The sequence below is a fragment of the Dermacentor andersoni genome, chromosome 8, assembly GCF_023375885.2.
Source record: "Dermacentor andersoni chromosome 8, qqDerAnde1_hic_scaffold, whole genome shotgun sequence".
In the NCBI taxonomy this organism is placed as follows: domain Eukaryota; kingdom Metazoa; phylum Arthropoda; class Arachnida; order Ixodida; family Ixodidae; genus Dermacentor; species Dermacentor andersoni.
Genome location: NC_092821.1, coordinates 77,730,698 through 77,740,551, shown reverse-complemented (window position 1 = coordinate 77,740,551; position 9,854 = coordinate 77,730,698). Strand labels below are relative to the sequence as shown.

The 9,854-nt window shown below is 41.8% G+C and overlaps 1 long non-coding RNA gene across 1 annotated transcript in view; it reads right to left on the bottom strand.

The window, feature by feature from the left end:
• Positions 1–234: 234 nt before the first annotated feature.
• Positions 235–9,854, bottom strand: part of LOC126538752 (uncharacterized) — a 316,846-nt gene continuing 307,226 nt past the window's right edge. Inside the window, exon 3 of the long non-coding RNA XR_008614056.2 lies at positions 235–338. This is a non-coding gene — a long non-coding RNA (uncharacterized lncRNA). The remainder of the gene's footprint in view (positions 339–9,854) is intronic.

The following is a 9,854-nucleotide window of genomic DNA, read 5'->3' as shown; positions in this document are numbered from 1 at the left end:
GATTCGTCGTTGAAATTAAAATACATATATATGACTTGGTTAGCGGCTTGGTTCCCGACGATATTACGCCATGAAAGAACCAAACTTGCCTAAATATGCGCACTACAACAAATATAGGCCGCCGAGTACATCATTTCGGTAAAGAAGTGTTGCGCTATTCAATTACACCGGCAATCATCGTAGTGTCTACAAAATATATTACACAAATAAAAGAAATACACCTTACCCATCTAGTCTAATCATGCCACCTGCCGCCTTACAAGTAACTCTTGCACAAGGCCATTCCAATTTCACGTCCCTTTTATCTTGTACGGTTAAGTTATGGTAAACACAAGAACCTGAAATATGAGACCATCGAAATGCAGAACATTCATATTGATCATCAAAGGAAATAGCATTCGAACTACAAGGCTCTTCTTTTCTATCTATTAGGTCATGCATAAGACTGTCTAAAGTAAAGGCGGCCTTTTCATTTTTTCCATTGAACCTTCCTTACGCGATGCCATTATTCAGCTCTAATTTGTATAAGTTGAGTAAAGGAGCAAGGGTCGCTTGCCCCTAAGGCAGGTGGGTCTCAGAATGCATTCGTGCGTACATCCCAGATGATTCATTTGAGGAATATCACCGAAAGATAAACAGAAGAAAAAGTGAATTTATCAATTTATTTCGGGCATTTATAAATTATTAATTTCCATGGGTATACGAATGTTCTTTCAGATGAGCGAAAATAGGTATGTTATGGAAAGAAAGTGCAATGAGAATACTTTTCAGCCGCTAGAATCTATATGCAGTAAGATGTACCAAATAGCGTTTTTCTTGTTTTTTCGAACAGACTGTTTGAAACTGAACGTTGAGATATCGATACGTTCTGGCGACGGAAAAAAACGACGCACTGCCAATGTGTGACTTTCAAAGATAAATCTTTAGTGGGTGAACGTGTCTGCAGCATAACAAGAACACTCTAGCACAGCGATGTCGGCGAGCTAAATTTAGCGGTCGTCGGAAATTTTATCTACTGGTCAAGTTCCTCCGATTTTATGCATGACTCGTGGATTGTTCCAGCGTAAATGCTGGTGCCCTCGTGCCTTCCGGAAAGTACCACACAATTCGTGTGGGACATATATTCTGATTAGAGAAACTACGGCGAGAATATACAAAACGAATAAAATAATTTGTACCATTCCAGCATGCTCTAAATCATGCAGGCGCGTCTTTCGCTGAGCGTTAAGTTTAAGTTATTAGCACGTTAAATGCAAACCCCGAAGAAAGGACAAATAAGTGCACGTGTCAGTTTGGTGTCATTGCGCCCTTTGAAATGTTAAGCGGGGTGCATCCGCGAACCACATACACCACAACTCATTGCTTGGTCAGATATTACCGATATTCACGAATATTTCATTTATTATTCAACTTGTGGTAGATCGGTGCAACAGTAGAAACGAAACTGTCCGACAAGGAATTACATCCACTTAGATGAAGTTCACCAATCTTGCACGAGTTTTCAGACACTGTTCTACAGAACTAGATAAATAAAAGAAATTTGCATGATAATGAACAAAAAAAATTCATACAATACAGGTTCTGCTACACACGACTGTCTTATAGACGCGAATAACTTTCGTTGCTTGTAACTGAAAGTTTGGCCGCCTGGTACCTTTGGCTAACCATTCTAAGTCTCCATTGGACTTCTCATCGTACCGTCGTGTCCCTCTTGCAAATTACATTATGAATATGACAGAAAGAATGGAATCGACACGCTTTTACTGATACTTAGAGTATAATGAGAAACATCCGCATGGAATGGCGGGCTTCCGACGTGGTCGGTCATCCATGGATAACGTTCTCGGCTAAGCCACGTCTAAAAGAGCGTAAAACGATTGACGGGGCAATATTTCTTGACATCAATGGCACATATGATAATGCAGCACACCAAGCAATCCTCGATGCTTTGGCTGATGTTGGCGTTGGTTGCCATGCATTTCGTTAGATTGATGGCTATTGAGAGGATCGATAATTCTTCGTGCTTACCGATGATACAATTACACATCATCATCTGACAAGTAAAGATATGCCGCAAGACAGACTACTAAGCATCACGCTCTTCAGCGTTGCAGTGTTAGATCTTCTTGAATCATTGCCAAGGGTGGTCCAGACACCCATCTATGCAGATTATATCTGCACCCGGGCGTTCTCTCGCCCAGATGCAGATCGGGCGAGTGAAGCCGCGGTAGCCATATTTGCAGATATAAAAGAGGGCGCGTTCCGAGCATATGAGATCGCAGAATAGGCGCAGGATTCGGTAGAATTTGGAGTTCCGCAACAAAAAAAGAAAAGAGAAGAAACGCCTCAGTATGTACATAAGTTCGCAAATATGTGTTGCCGTAGAACCAAAAAAAAAAAAGAAAATCTGCTTCCAGCTATTGCCGCAGGCATCGAGAAAACCAGCCAGCGATACACTTCGCAATCTTACTTCGCTCTGTTAAATTACGAACTGTCTCTCGTGTGATATGTGACATCATAATCTAATCGCAACTGATAACCCGCTGGTTGCCGAGAAATATTTACAGCCACCTCTCGTAGAAACTCACTACACTTTCCACAAGCAACTTCTAATTGTACGGTGGGACCACCACGTTCAGGTATTAATTTGTCGTATCTATCGTGAGTGCTACTACGTGGCTGCGGACACGTGGCGGAACCGTACCTCGTACTTTTTATCGACTCCCTCTAGTTGTTTATAAGAAATCACGATTTTGCGCAGGTAATTTCATTCGACATACTTTATTAAAATTTTGGTGCAAAACTGCGAAATTTGTTTTCTCAAAAATGGCTGTGCAAATGACGTATTCAGTATATTGGAAATCTTCATATTGATATACGGAGCCCGGAAATTGCTTCATCTAACTTCACTATGGACGTCCTCTTCTAGTTTATATGCGGTTCAACGAACTGATTCCACTCATTTATATTGTGCGGAACATTTCTTAAGGAAACATACGCATTGCTCTGGCTCAGTTGGAGGTATTCAGACAACATACAAATATCACTGACCAATGCTAAACAAACGTACGAACAAAAGAAAAGGAAAATTCAGCAGCAGCTGAGCTTTTCAAAATGCATATTTGTTTATTACAAGCTTAGTTTGACCTTGTGTTAAGTTTCAATAGAATTTAAATAACCCTAGTCTCGAACGCAGTGGCACCACTCTTCTAATGCACTAGTTTATGAACATGTGGTGCATACGAAATATTAAAGAACTCTGCAAGCTTTAACTACAGTTGAGAACAATCACTCTGGCGTTCAAGCCATAGTAAAGCAAAATCTTTTGTTGGTACCGTGTTTACATATTTGTAAATAAATAGGTAGGAAACCACTGAGACATGCGCACTTTTACGCAAGGCAAGAACTCGACTGGATTTCAGTATCATTTAATTTATCCTACCATATTGTACTCGCTGGATTAGCTATGCACCTCAATCCTTTCCCTTTTATTGTCCCAATTCTGGTGGTCGTCTTTCTTGTACACGCTTCTCACTATTTTCGCCATTACAAACACAGGTATCGTGTGAAATGTGCAAAGCAATTATCACAATGTCTCTTGTTACCTTGAGAAATGCAGCTCACGTAGTGGTCTTTTAAGGGAAGAACTTGACTGCAGTGGGTTAGCACTCCCTGACCTCAACAAGTCTATTCGAACCTCTGAGAGGACATACGGCACGCAGACACAAAAGCAGACCTAACACGATACTTGAGACCCAGAATGTACCAACAGAAACTAATTGTAGAATGCGAACTCTTCCGGTTGCCGTAACGTTGAGAAAAATGGTGCCTAGTGCTGCACGTCTTCTTCAGAGCGATGGTATAAAGTTTGTAAGGGCCCGTACATGGTCGCTCCGCACGTCCGTTCCGCCCTCGTCCGGTCGCATGCGGATGGCTCTCTACTGGTGAGCGAGGAGCGGTCGCAAGTTTCACTTCCGCACGCCAGCTCGTCTCTCATTGGCTGGTCCGAGGCGGACGGTTTGGCTGTCGTCACAGCAAACATGGCGCGTGCTCGAAGCGAAGCGAAGCGGGGACGTAAGGCCTAAGCTACAGCCGCGTCAGAAACAGTATATTTTTTTTCTCCTTTTTGTGATATTTACTAGTTATCTGGCACCCACGGAGATAGTCATCGAAAGCAGCAAGCCGGCGTACCCTTCCAGACCTCATCAGTGCGTGCGATCGCCAACATAAACAGACGGAGCGCAGGAAGTGTGTGTTGTGTTTACGAGAGCCTCTGAAGAAATATTTGAAGCCGTCGACTTCGTGATATTTTGTTCCATGCTTCGCGTGCGTGTCGCAAACGAGAAGTCCATCACATACACGTGCATTCTGAGCAGCAGGACATGTACAGTGCGTGGCGAAATAACTAGCGTCCGATTGGCGCACCCAGCGTACACGTTTGGTTTCTGCTCTGTGTATGCGGATCGTTGCCGCGAAGTGGTGAAAGCCAGCCCTTCGCAACTTTCAGAAGTAATGATACGATCAGTAGCGATAAATGTTTATCGCCTTGTTATCGCTGCCATTCCGCGTGTGCTATACTGCGCGTGAGCCGTTTTGCCGGCTGCGACGCGCCGAGGTGACCGCGACGTTCGAGCTGTGTTCTTGCTGTTATGAAGTGCGTTTGCAAGCTACAAACCGTGATATGTATGTGCGATGTGTCGCAGCGTTGCTGGGTGTAGAAGTGCTCGTTCTACGCGATGTGCGTTTGCTCAGAAGTGAACTGTGCAGAAGTGTTGCCGATCGCGTTTTCATATTTAGTACCCTTACAGATAAGCCCTATCACACCGGCCTTTTCTGCTTCGTACATCTATCTTTTCTTTCAAAGGTTGTTACTGCACGGTTGAAGATGCTTCTATCGGTGGGGGGAAATTAGGGAACATCATAATAATTGCATACGTCAAGACGTTCAGCGCTGTCGTGAAATGTGGACGCACCTGAGAGCACTAATGTCATGAATGCAAATTTCTGGCAGCCTAGATTTTCATAATGTGGAAACTAGTGTGAAAATCAAGAATTTCTAGATTTCACGAAGTAAATTGCTTTATATATTGTGATGCAAGCGGCTTACATAGCCAAAAATCTGAGCTGCTTGTTTTTGACTAGTGACTAAGCACAGCGTCTGTTTGTGAAGACACCAGTGGCATGGTAGATGAATATGTTATAGGTAAGAACTGGATACTACCTTCTTATTAACTAAAAATTTTACGCTTGCTGACAAAAAGCAATTTGAATGTAAAAATGAACACGTAGGGCGAGTAGTAACAAGTAAGTGTCACAGGTATGGTGTTGTAATATTCTGCTAGCAGCCAGCAGAACTGTGTGAAAGAAATTTTGCCCAAAGTTCTTCCTCACTAGCCAGCCATGGTCACATTACTAATGCAGGCAGAATTGGGTAAGCGAAAGTTTGTGGTTACTTTGCTTATCCACCCTATTTGATTATTTGGTTCGTGTCGCCTGTTTTGGCACGAGCCTTCAGTTTAAAGCGAATAGCACAAGTACCAGCATTATATGCCTGATAAGTGCTTTATTTTCTTTCCTCGTGTTCATTCTGCCAACAGTCATTAGCAAATAATGTGCATTAAACTGACTTGGGCCTGTAAAGTATGTCCATTAAATGTTTTTCCAGTGCACTTTCATCTGCCAGTAAGTTTACTGCTACCTATCATTCGTGGGTGTGGGATGTTGGACGCTATAAGTGGCTATCTGACTGATCTTTATTTTGAATAGGCCACGGTTCCACTCATTAACTGAACCGTTTTCAGCTGCGCTGCCAGACTACAGAAAGGGGGACCTTGCCTCTTGTCATTCTTTAGCATGTTCATGGCCACAGTGCATTGTCCCTGAGAAGTCAGCTGCTATCACAATATAAAACGTGCCTATTGGCTGCTATGAGTTTATCCTGAACACGAATTTTCACATTTATGTAAGCATTAGTTATGTGACCGAAGCCAGCCAATGAGCATGAACTGCTGGCAAAATTTTCAAGTGACTCTGCAGGCAGAGTGTCTGCTCCCTATATTATGTTAGCCACACTGCTTTGTCAGTATGCTGAATTGTTCTTTTTTTGACAGAAATTTACTACCCAGCCAGACAAGATATTGCCAAACCATCAATTTTAGGCCCGTACACATGGTCACTTCTTTATTTTATGGTATTCTGGACATGACACCCATGTCTAGCTTAGATTAGCAACATCAGCTTAACTTATGCACGGAGTTGAGTTGCTGCATGTGAGAAAAATACCACTGCATAGCTAATAGGAATTAGACTGGTACGAATAAATTATTTGTCTTTATGGCTTGTAGTCTAAGTGGTGCTGTTCATTTGATGCACACAGTAACACTTGAACACAAATGTATGTGTACCTTGCATTTATGTGCATGTGTGTGTGAAAAAAACAGCACAACTTCTAATATCAAGGGACGTTGTACCAACTATACCCATTAAAGATGTTCTATGTGGTATTCAGCTGATCTTATTGAAATTTTACCACATGGTGCAGTTACAACATTTCATACCTTTATGTAAACCAATTTAAGACCTGTATTCACTGCATGTGAGAATGCATATTTAGGCCAATGCAGTACCTGGGGTAGCAGCTTTTTAGTTAGCTTTTGCCACAGCTTATTAGAGGGATCTTGTTGATTATGCCATCCAAACAACTCATATAAAGGTTTGTGTTTAGTATACCAGCAGTGAAATACTGAATGCAGCTGCAATTCTTTGTATACTAGTGAGATTAATTCCACTGCTCATTGTTCTGTAACGTGTTGTTCTTCAGTCACACATGGTGACAGTATTTGGCGTCATGAGTTCTAGGCTAATTTTCACATGGGTCTTTCGATGAAGTGAAATCTGCCTCTTCAACAGTCAGTTTAGTGGGAAGCCACCGCTGAACCAATAGCTCAAAGACCAATTCCATTCCTGCATGCTTTTAACCAGTTGGGTAGTGCGCGGAAACTATGTGTGATACATCACTTCAGCTACACCAATAATCACACAGCTAAACCTGCCACATATAGTTAAGTCATTGATATAGGCAGAGGAAGATGATGCACGTATGTAACAGTTACTCATCCCTTGAAATGTGAATGACCCAAACCTTCGTGAGCATATCAGTCACAACCATCTAGCAGCACAAGTGGGAACACTTGTGCTATCACAAGCGAGAACAAGTAGAATAGTACCACCGTCTCAGCTGGTTTGTCGTGATTACCTTGCTTGCAAGTTTCTTGTTTATATTGGATAGGCTTCCTACTTTATGAATTAACAGCTTTCACAACATTTACTGCGCTAATGAAGGCACAGCACAGATACCAGTACTGAAAGAGGTATATACGAGTAGGGCAGAGAACTTGTGGGTAAGTTCAAAAATAAACTGGTAAAACTATGTCGAACAAATCATTTGCACAATAGAAGATATACCATTGCCAATTAATGCACATTCAGAACATGCAATAAGTGCCCTGTGTGGGAGACTGAGACCTGTGATGCCAAAAACTTGTTTGCCTTTTAAATATTGACATAAAGAAAAATTCCAGTCTGTACTTCTGTGTCGGAGGGTAGAATATCAAAGGAGAGGTGCAAAATGGATTTTGCATGTAGTAGTCCCTTATGAATGTGCTACTCAAGTTGTGCCAAGCATAGCTATCTGTGTGCAAAGCATTGCACAAGGTACCAAATGTATGTCTGACGCATTATATATCTTTTGAATTGAACATTCCGAGCTCTAAATGTGATGCATGCTGTTTTCAGCTACAAATAGTGTGTATACATATTTGACCTGCACCACAAAGAGCTGATGTGACAAAAAAATGTGTACACCTTAGTGTTATGTTGCTTTTCATGGTGTCTCAGTTTACTTAATACAGTTTTGAATTTACAGATTGCTTGACATGTTTATAGCTAAAAACCACAGAAAACTACTTGCATTGTGACTGCGAGGTCACAACACGAGCATTTGTGTGGTATCCTTCCTGTTCATTGGTGTGTCCTTGCACTATAAATGTAAAACGTAAACGTAAATGTAAACCTGCAAACCTGAGCATCCACCATTACATTTCAAACACTTTGTTGAATGCTCGGCAGTTATGCTTACAAGCACATTGTGACAGCAAATCTACACCACCTTAATTTAAGTGCGATGTAAAGGGTTGTTTGTGCATGGCCAAGCTGTTCTAACGTGCCTGCAGGGATACAGCATTGTCCAGTGGCACCGTATAGTTCAGGCGTAACAGTGAACTAGTAAACAAAGCGGCTGATAATACTAAGCTGACCCATATGTAGGAGCATTATATTAGCTAACCCACATGCAAAGTTGCTTTCAGTGTACTGAATAACCACAGCTTTGATTTACCAAGTTATATCGCTGCACACACACAGCGCTGAATTTGGCCCAGAGTCTGAGCCACTACGGCCTCTTGACTGCAAATTTCTGTGCTCCCACAGTGCTAATGGGAGTATCATTCATTTGGCTACCCGAATAGTGAATAGGTAATAGAACACTACAATCTTTCAGTTTTACGCAGAGCACCTTGTGCATTATTCACAAAACTGAACCTAAGGAACTATTCGCTGGTTTGTTATGGAAATAAAAAAATGGCAATGAATGTTTCCTCGCTTTTTGTGTGGCCCTGTCTTCTGCCCTACGTGCCTTCATTTCATTGTCATGTGCATGTTAAAACAGCAACTAAGTAAGAAAGACGAACACAAAACTACTAACTACATCAACCTTTTCACACCACAAGAGGTCACTGAACTCACTGCTTAGCTACACTTGATAATATTGGTTTACTTTCAAATAAATACAGGCACTGGCCAGCTGTTTTATGTTATGCTATGCATTTTTCATTTTCCTAAAATATGGCTGTGCATGAGCTAGCAAGGTTGTTACTACATAAATACATAAAGAACATGCAGCCCATGCCCAACTAACTCTTATAACCTGAGTATAGCTTATTTTTTATATGTAGAGCAATCAAAATAGAACACGCATGTATGATGCCGACAGTATCAAACAGTCTCAAGTCGAACATCCTTGTTTGGTGCCATGGGTGAGAGAGGGAGCATGCCTGTCAAGGTACTGCTTAATTTTGTGCGCTTTGGTAATGTTTGTACATTGTTGAAATGTTAAATTAGGTATGTTAGATAGTAAGTGGCAACATATTGGGTAGCCAGGCTGGCAAGAAAGAATGCAATTGTTTGATTTCACTCAAAATAAGTTTTCTTATCAGCAATGTAAATTATATGCTTTCAAATAAGTACTCCCCTTGGAAACATATCTCATGAGTATGCATATATCTGCATAAGGTCACCGCTATACATACATATTGCTTTAAGCCAGTCATAATGAATTGTACATTCACTGCTTAACCTTCAATTCCTTGCTGCATGAAGTTAACCACTTATGCATAACTTTTTTTTTGCACACGGTGAGAACTTCAGTCATCGCTGAGCAAATAATTTAAGGAAAAGGCATTCCATGAATCCCAACTGCTTTAAGCACTCCCTTAAAATTGGCAGAGTGAAAAAAAAAGAAAGCACGAGCAAGCGTATCAGCAAGCTGTACTCGGAGCCGCACACGCGTGCTCAGTGGTAAAAAGGTGCGTCTTGGCGACCTACGCAAATGCATTCCGCGACAGATGTGCGTGTGTTCCGTATTCTTGCAAGCTGTCACTAGCACTACAGAAACCGCGCCACCGCGCTTCCGGCGACACTATCAGTTTCGCGTGACGCAGAACGCAGCACGTTGGATAATTAGAGAGGTTTTGTTCAACCAGCCAAGGCAACGCGCACTGAAAGTAATCATCCGAGAA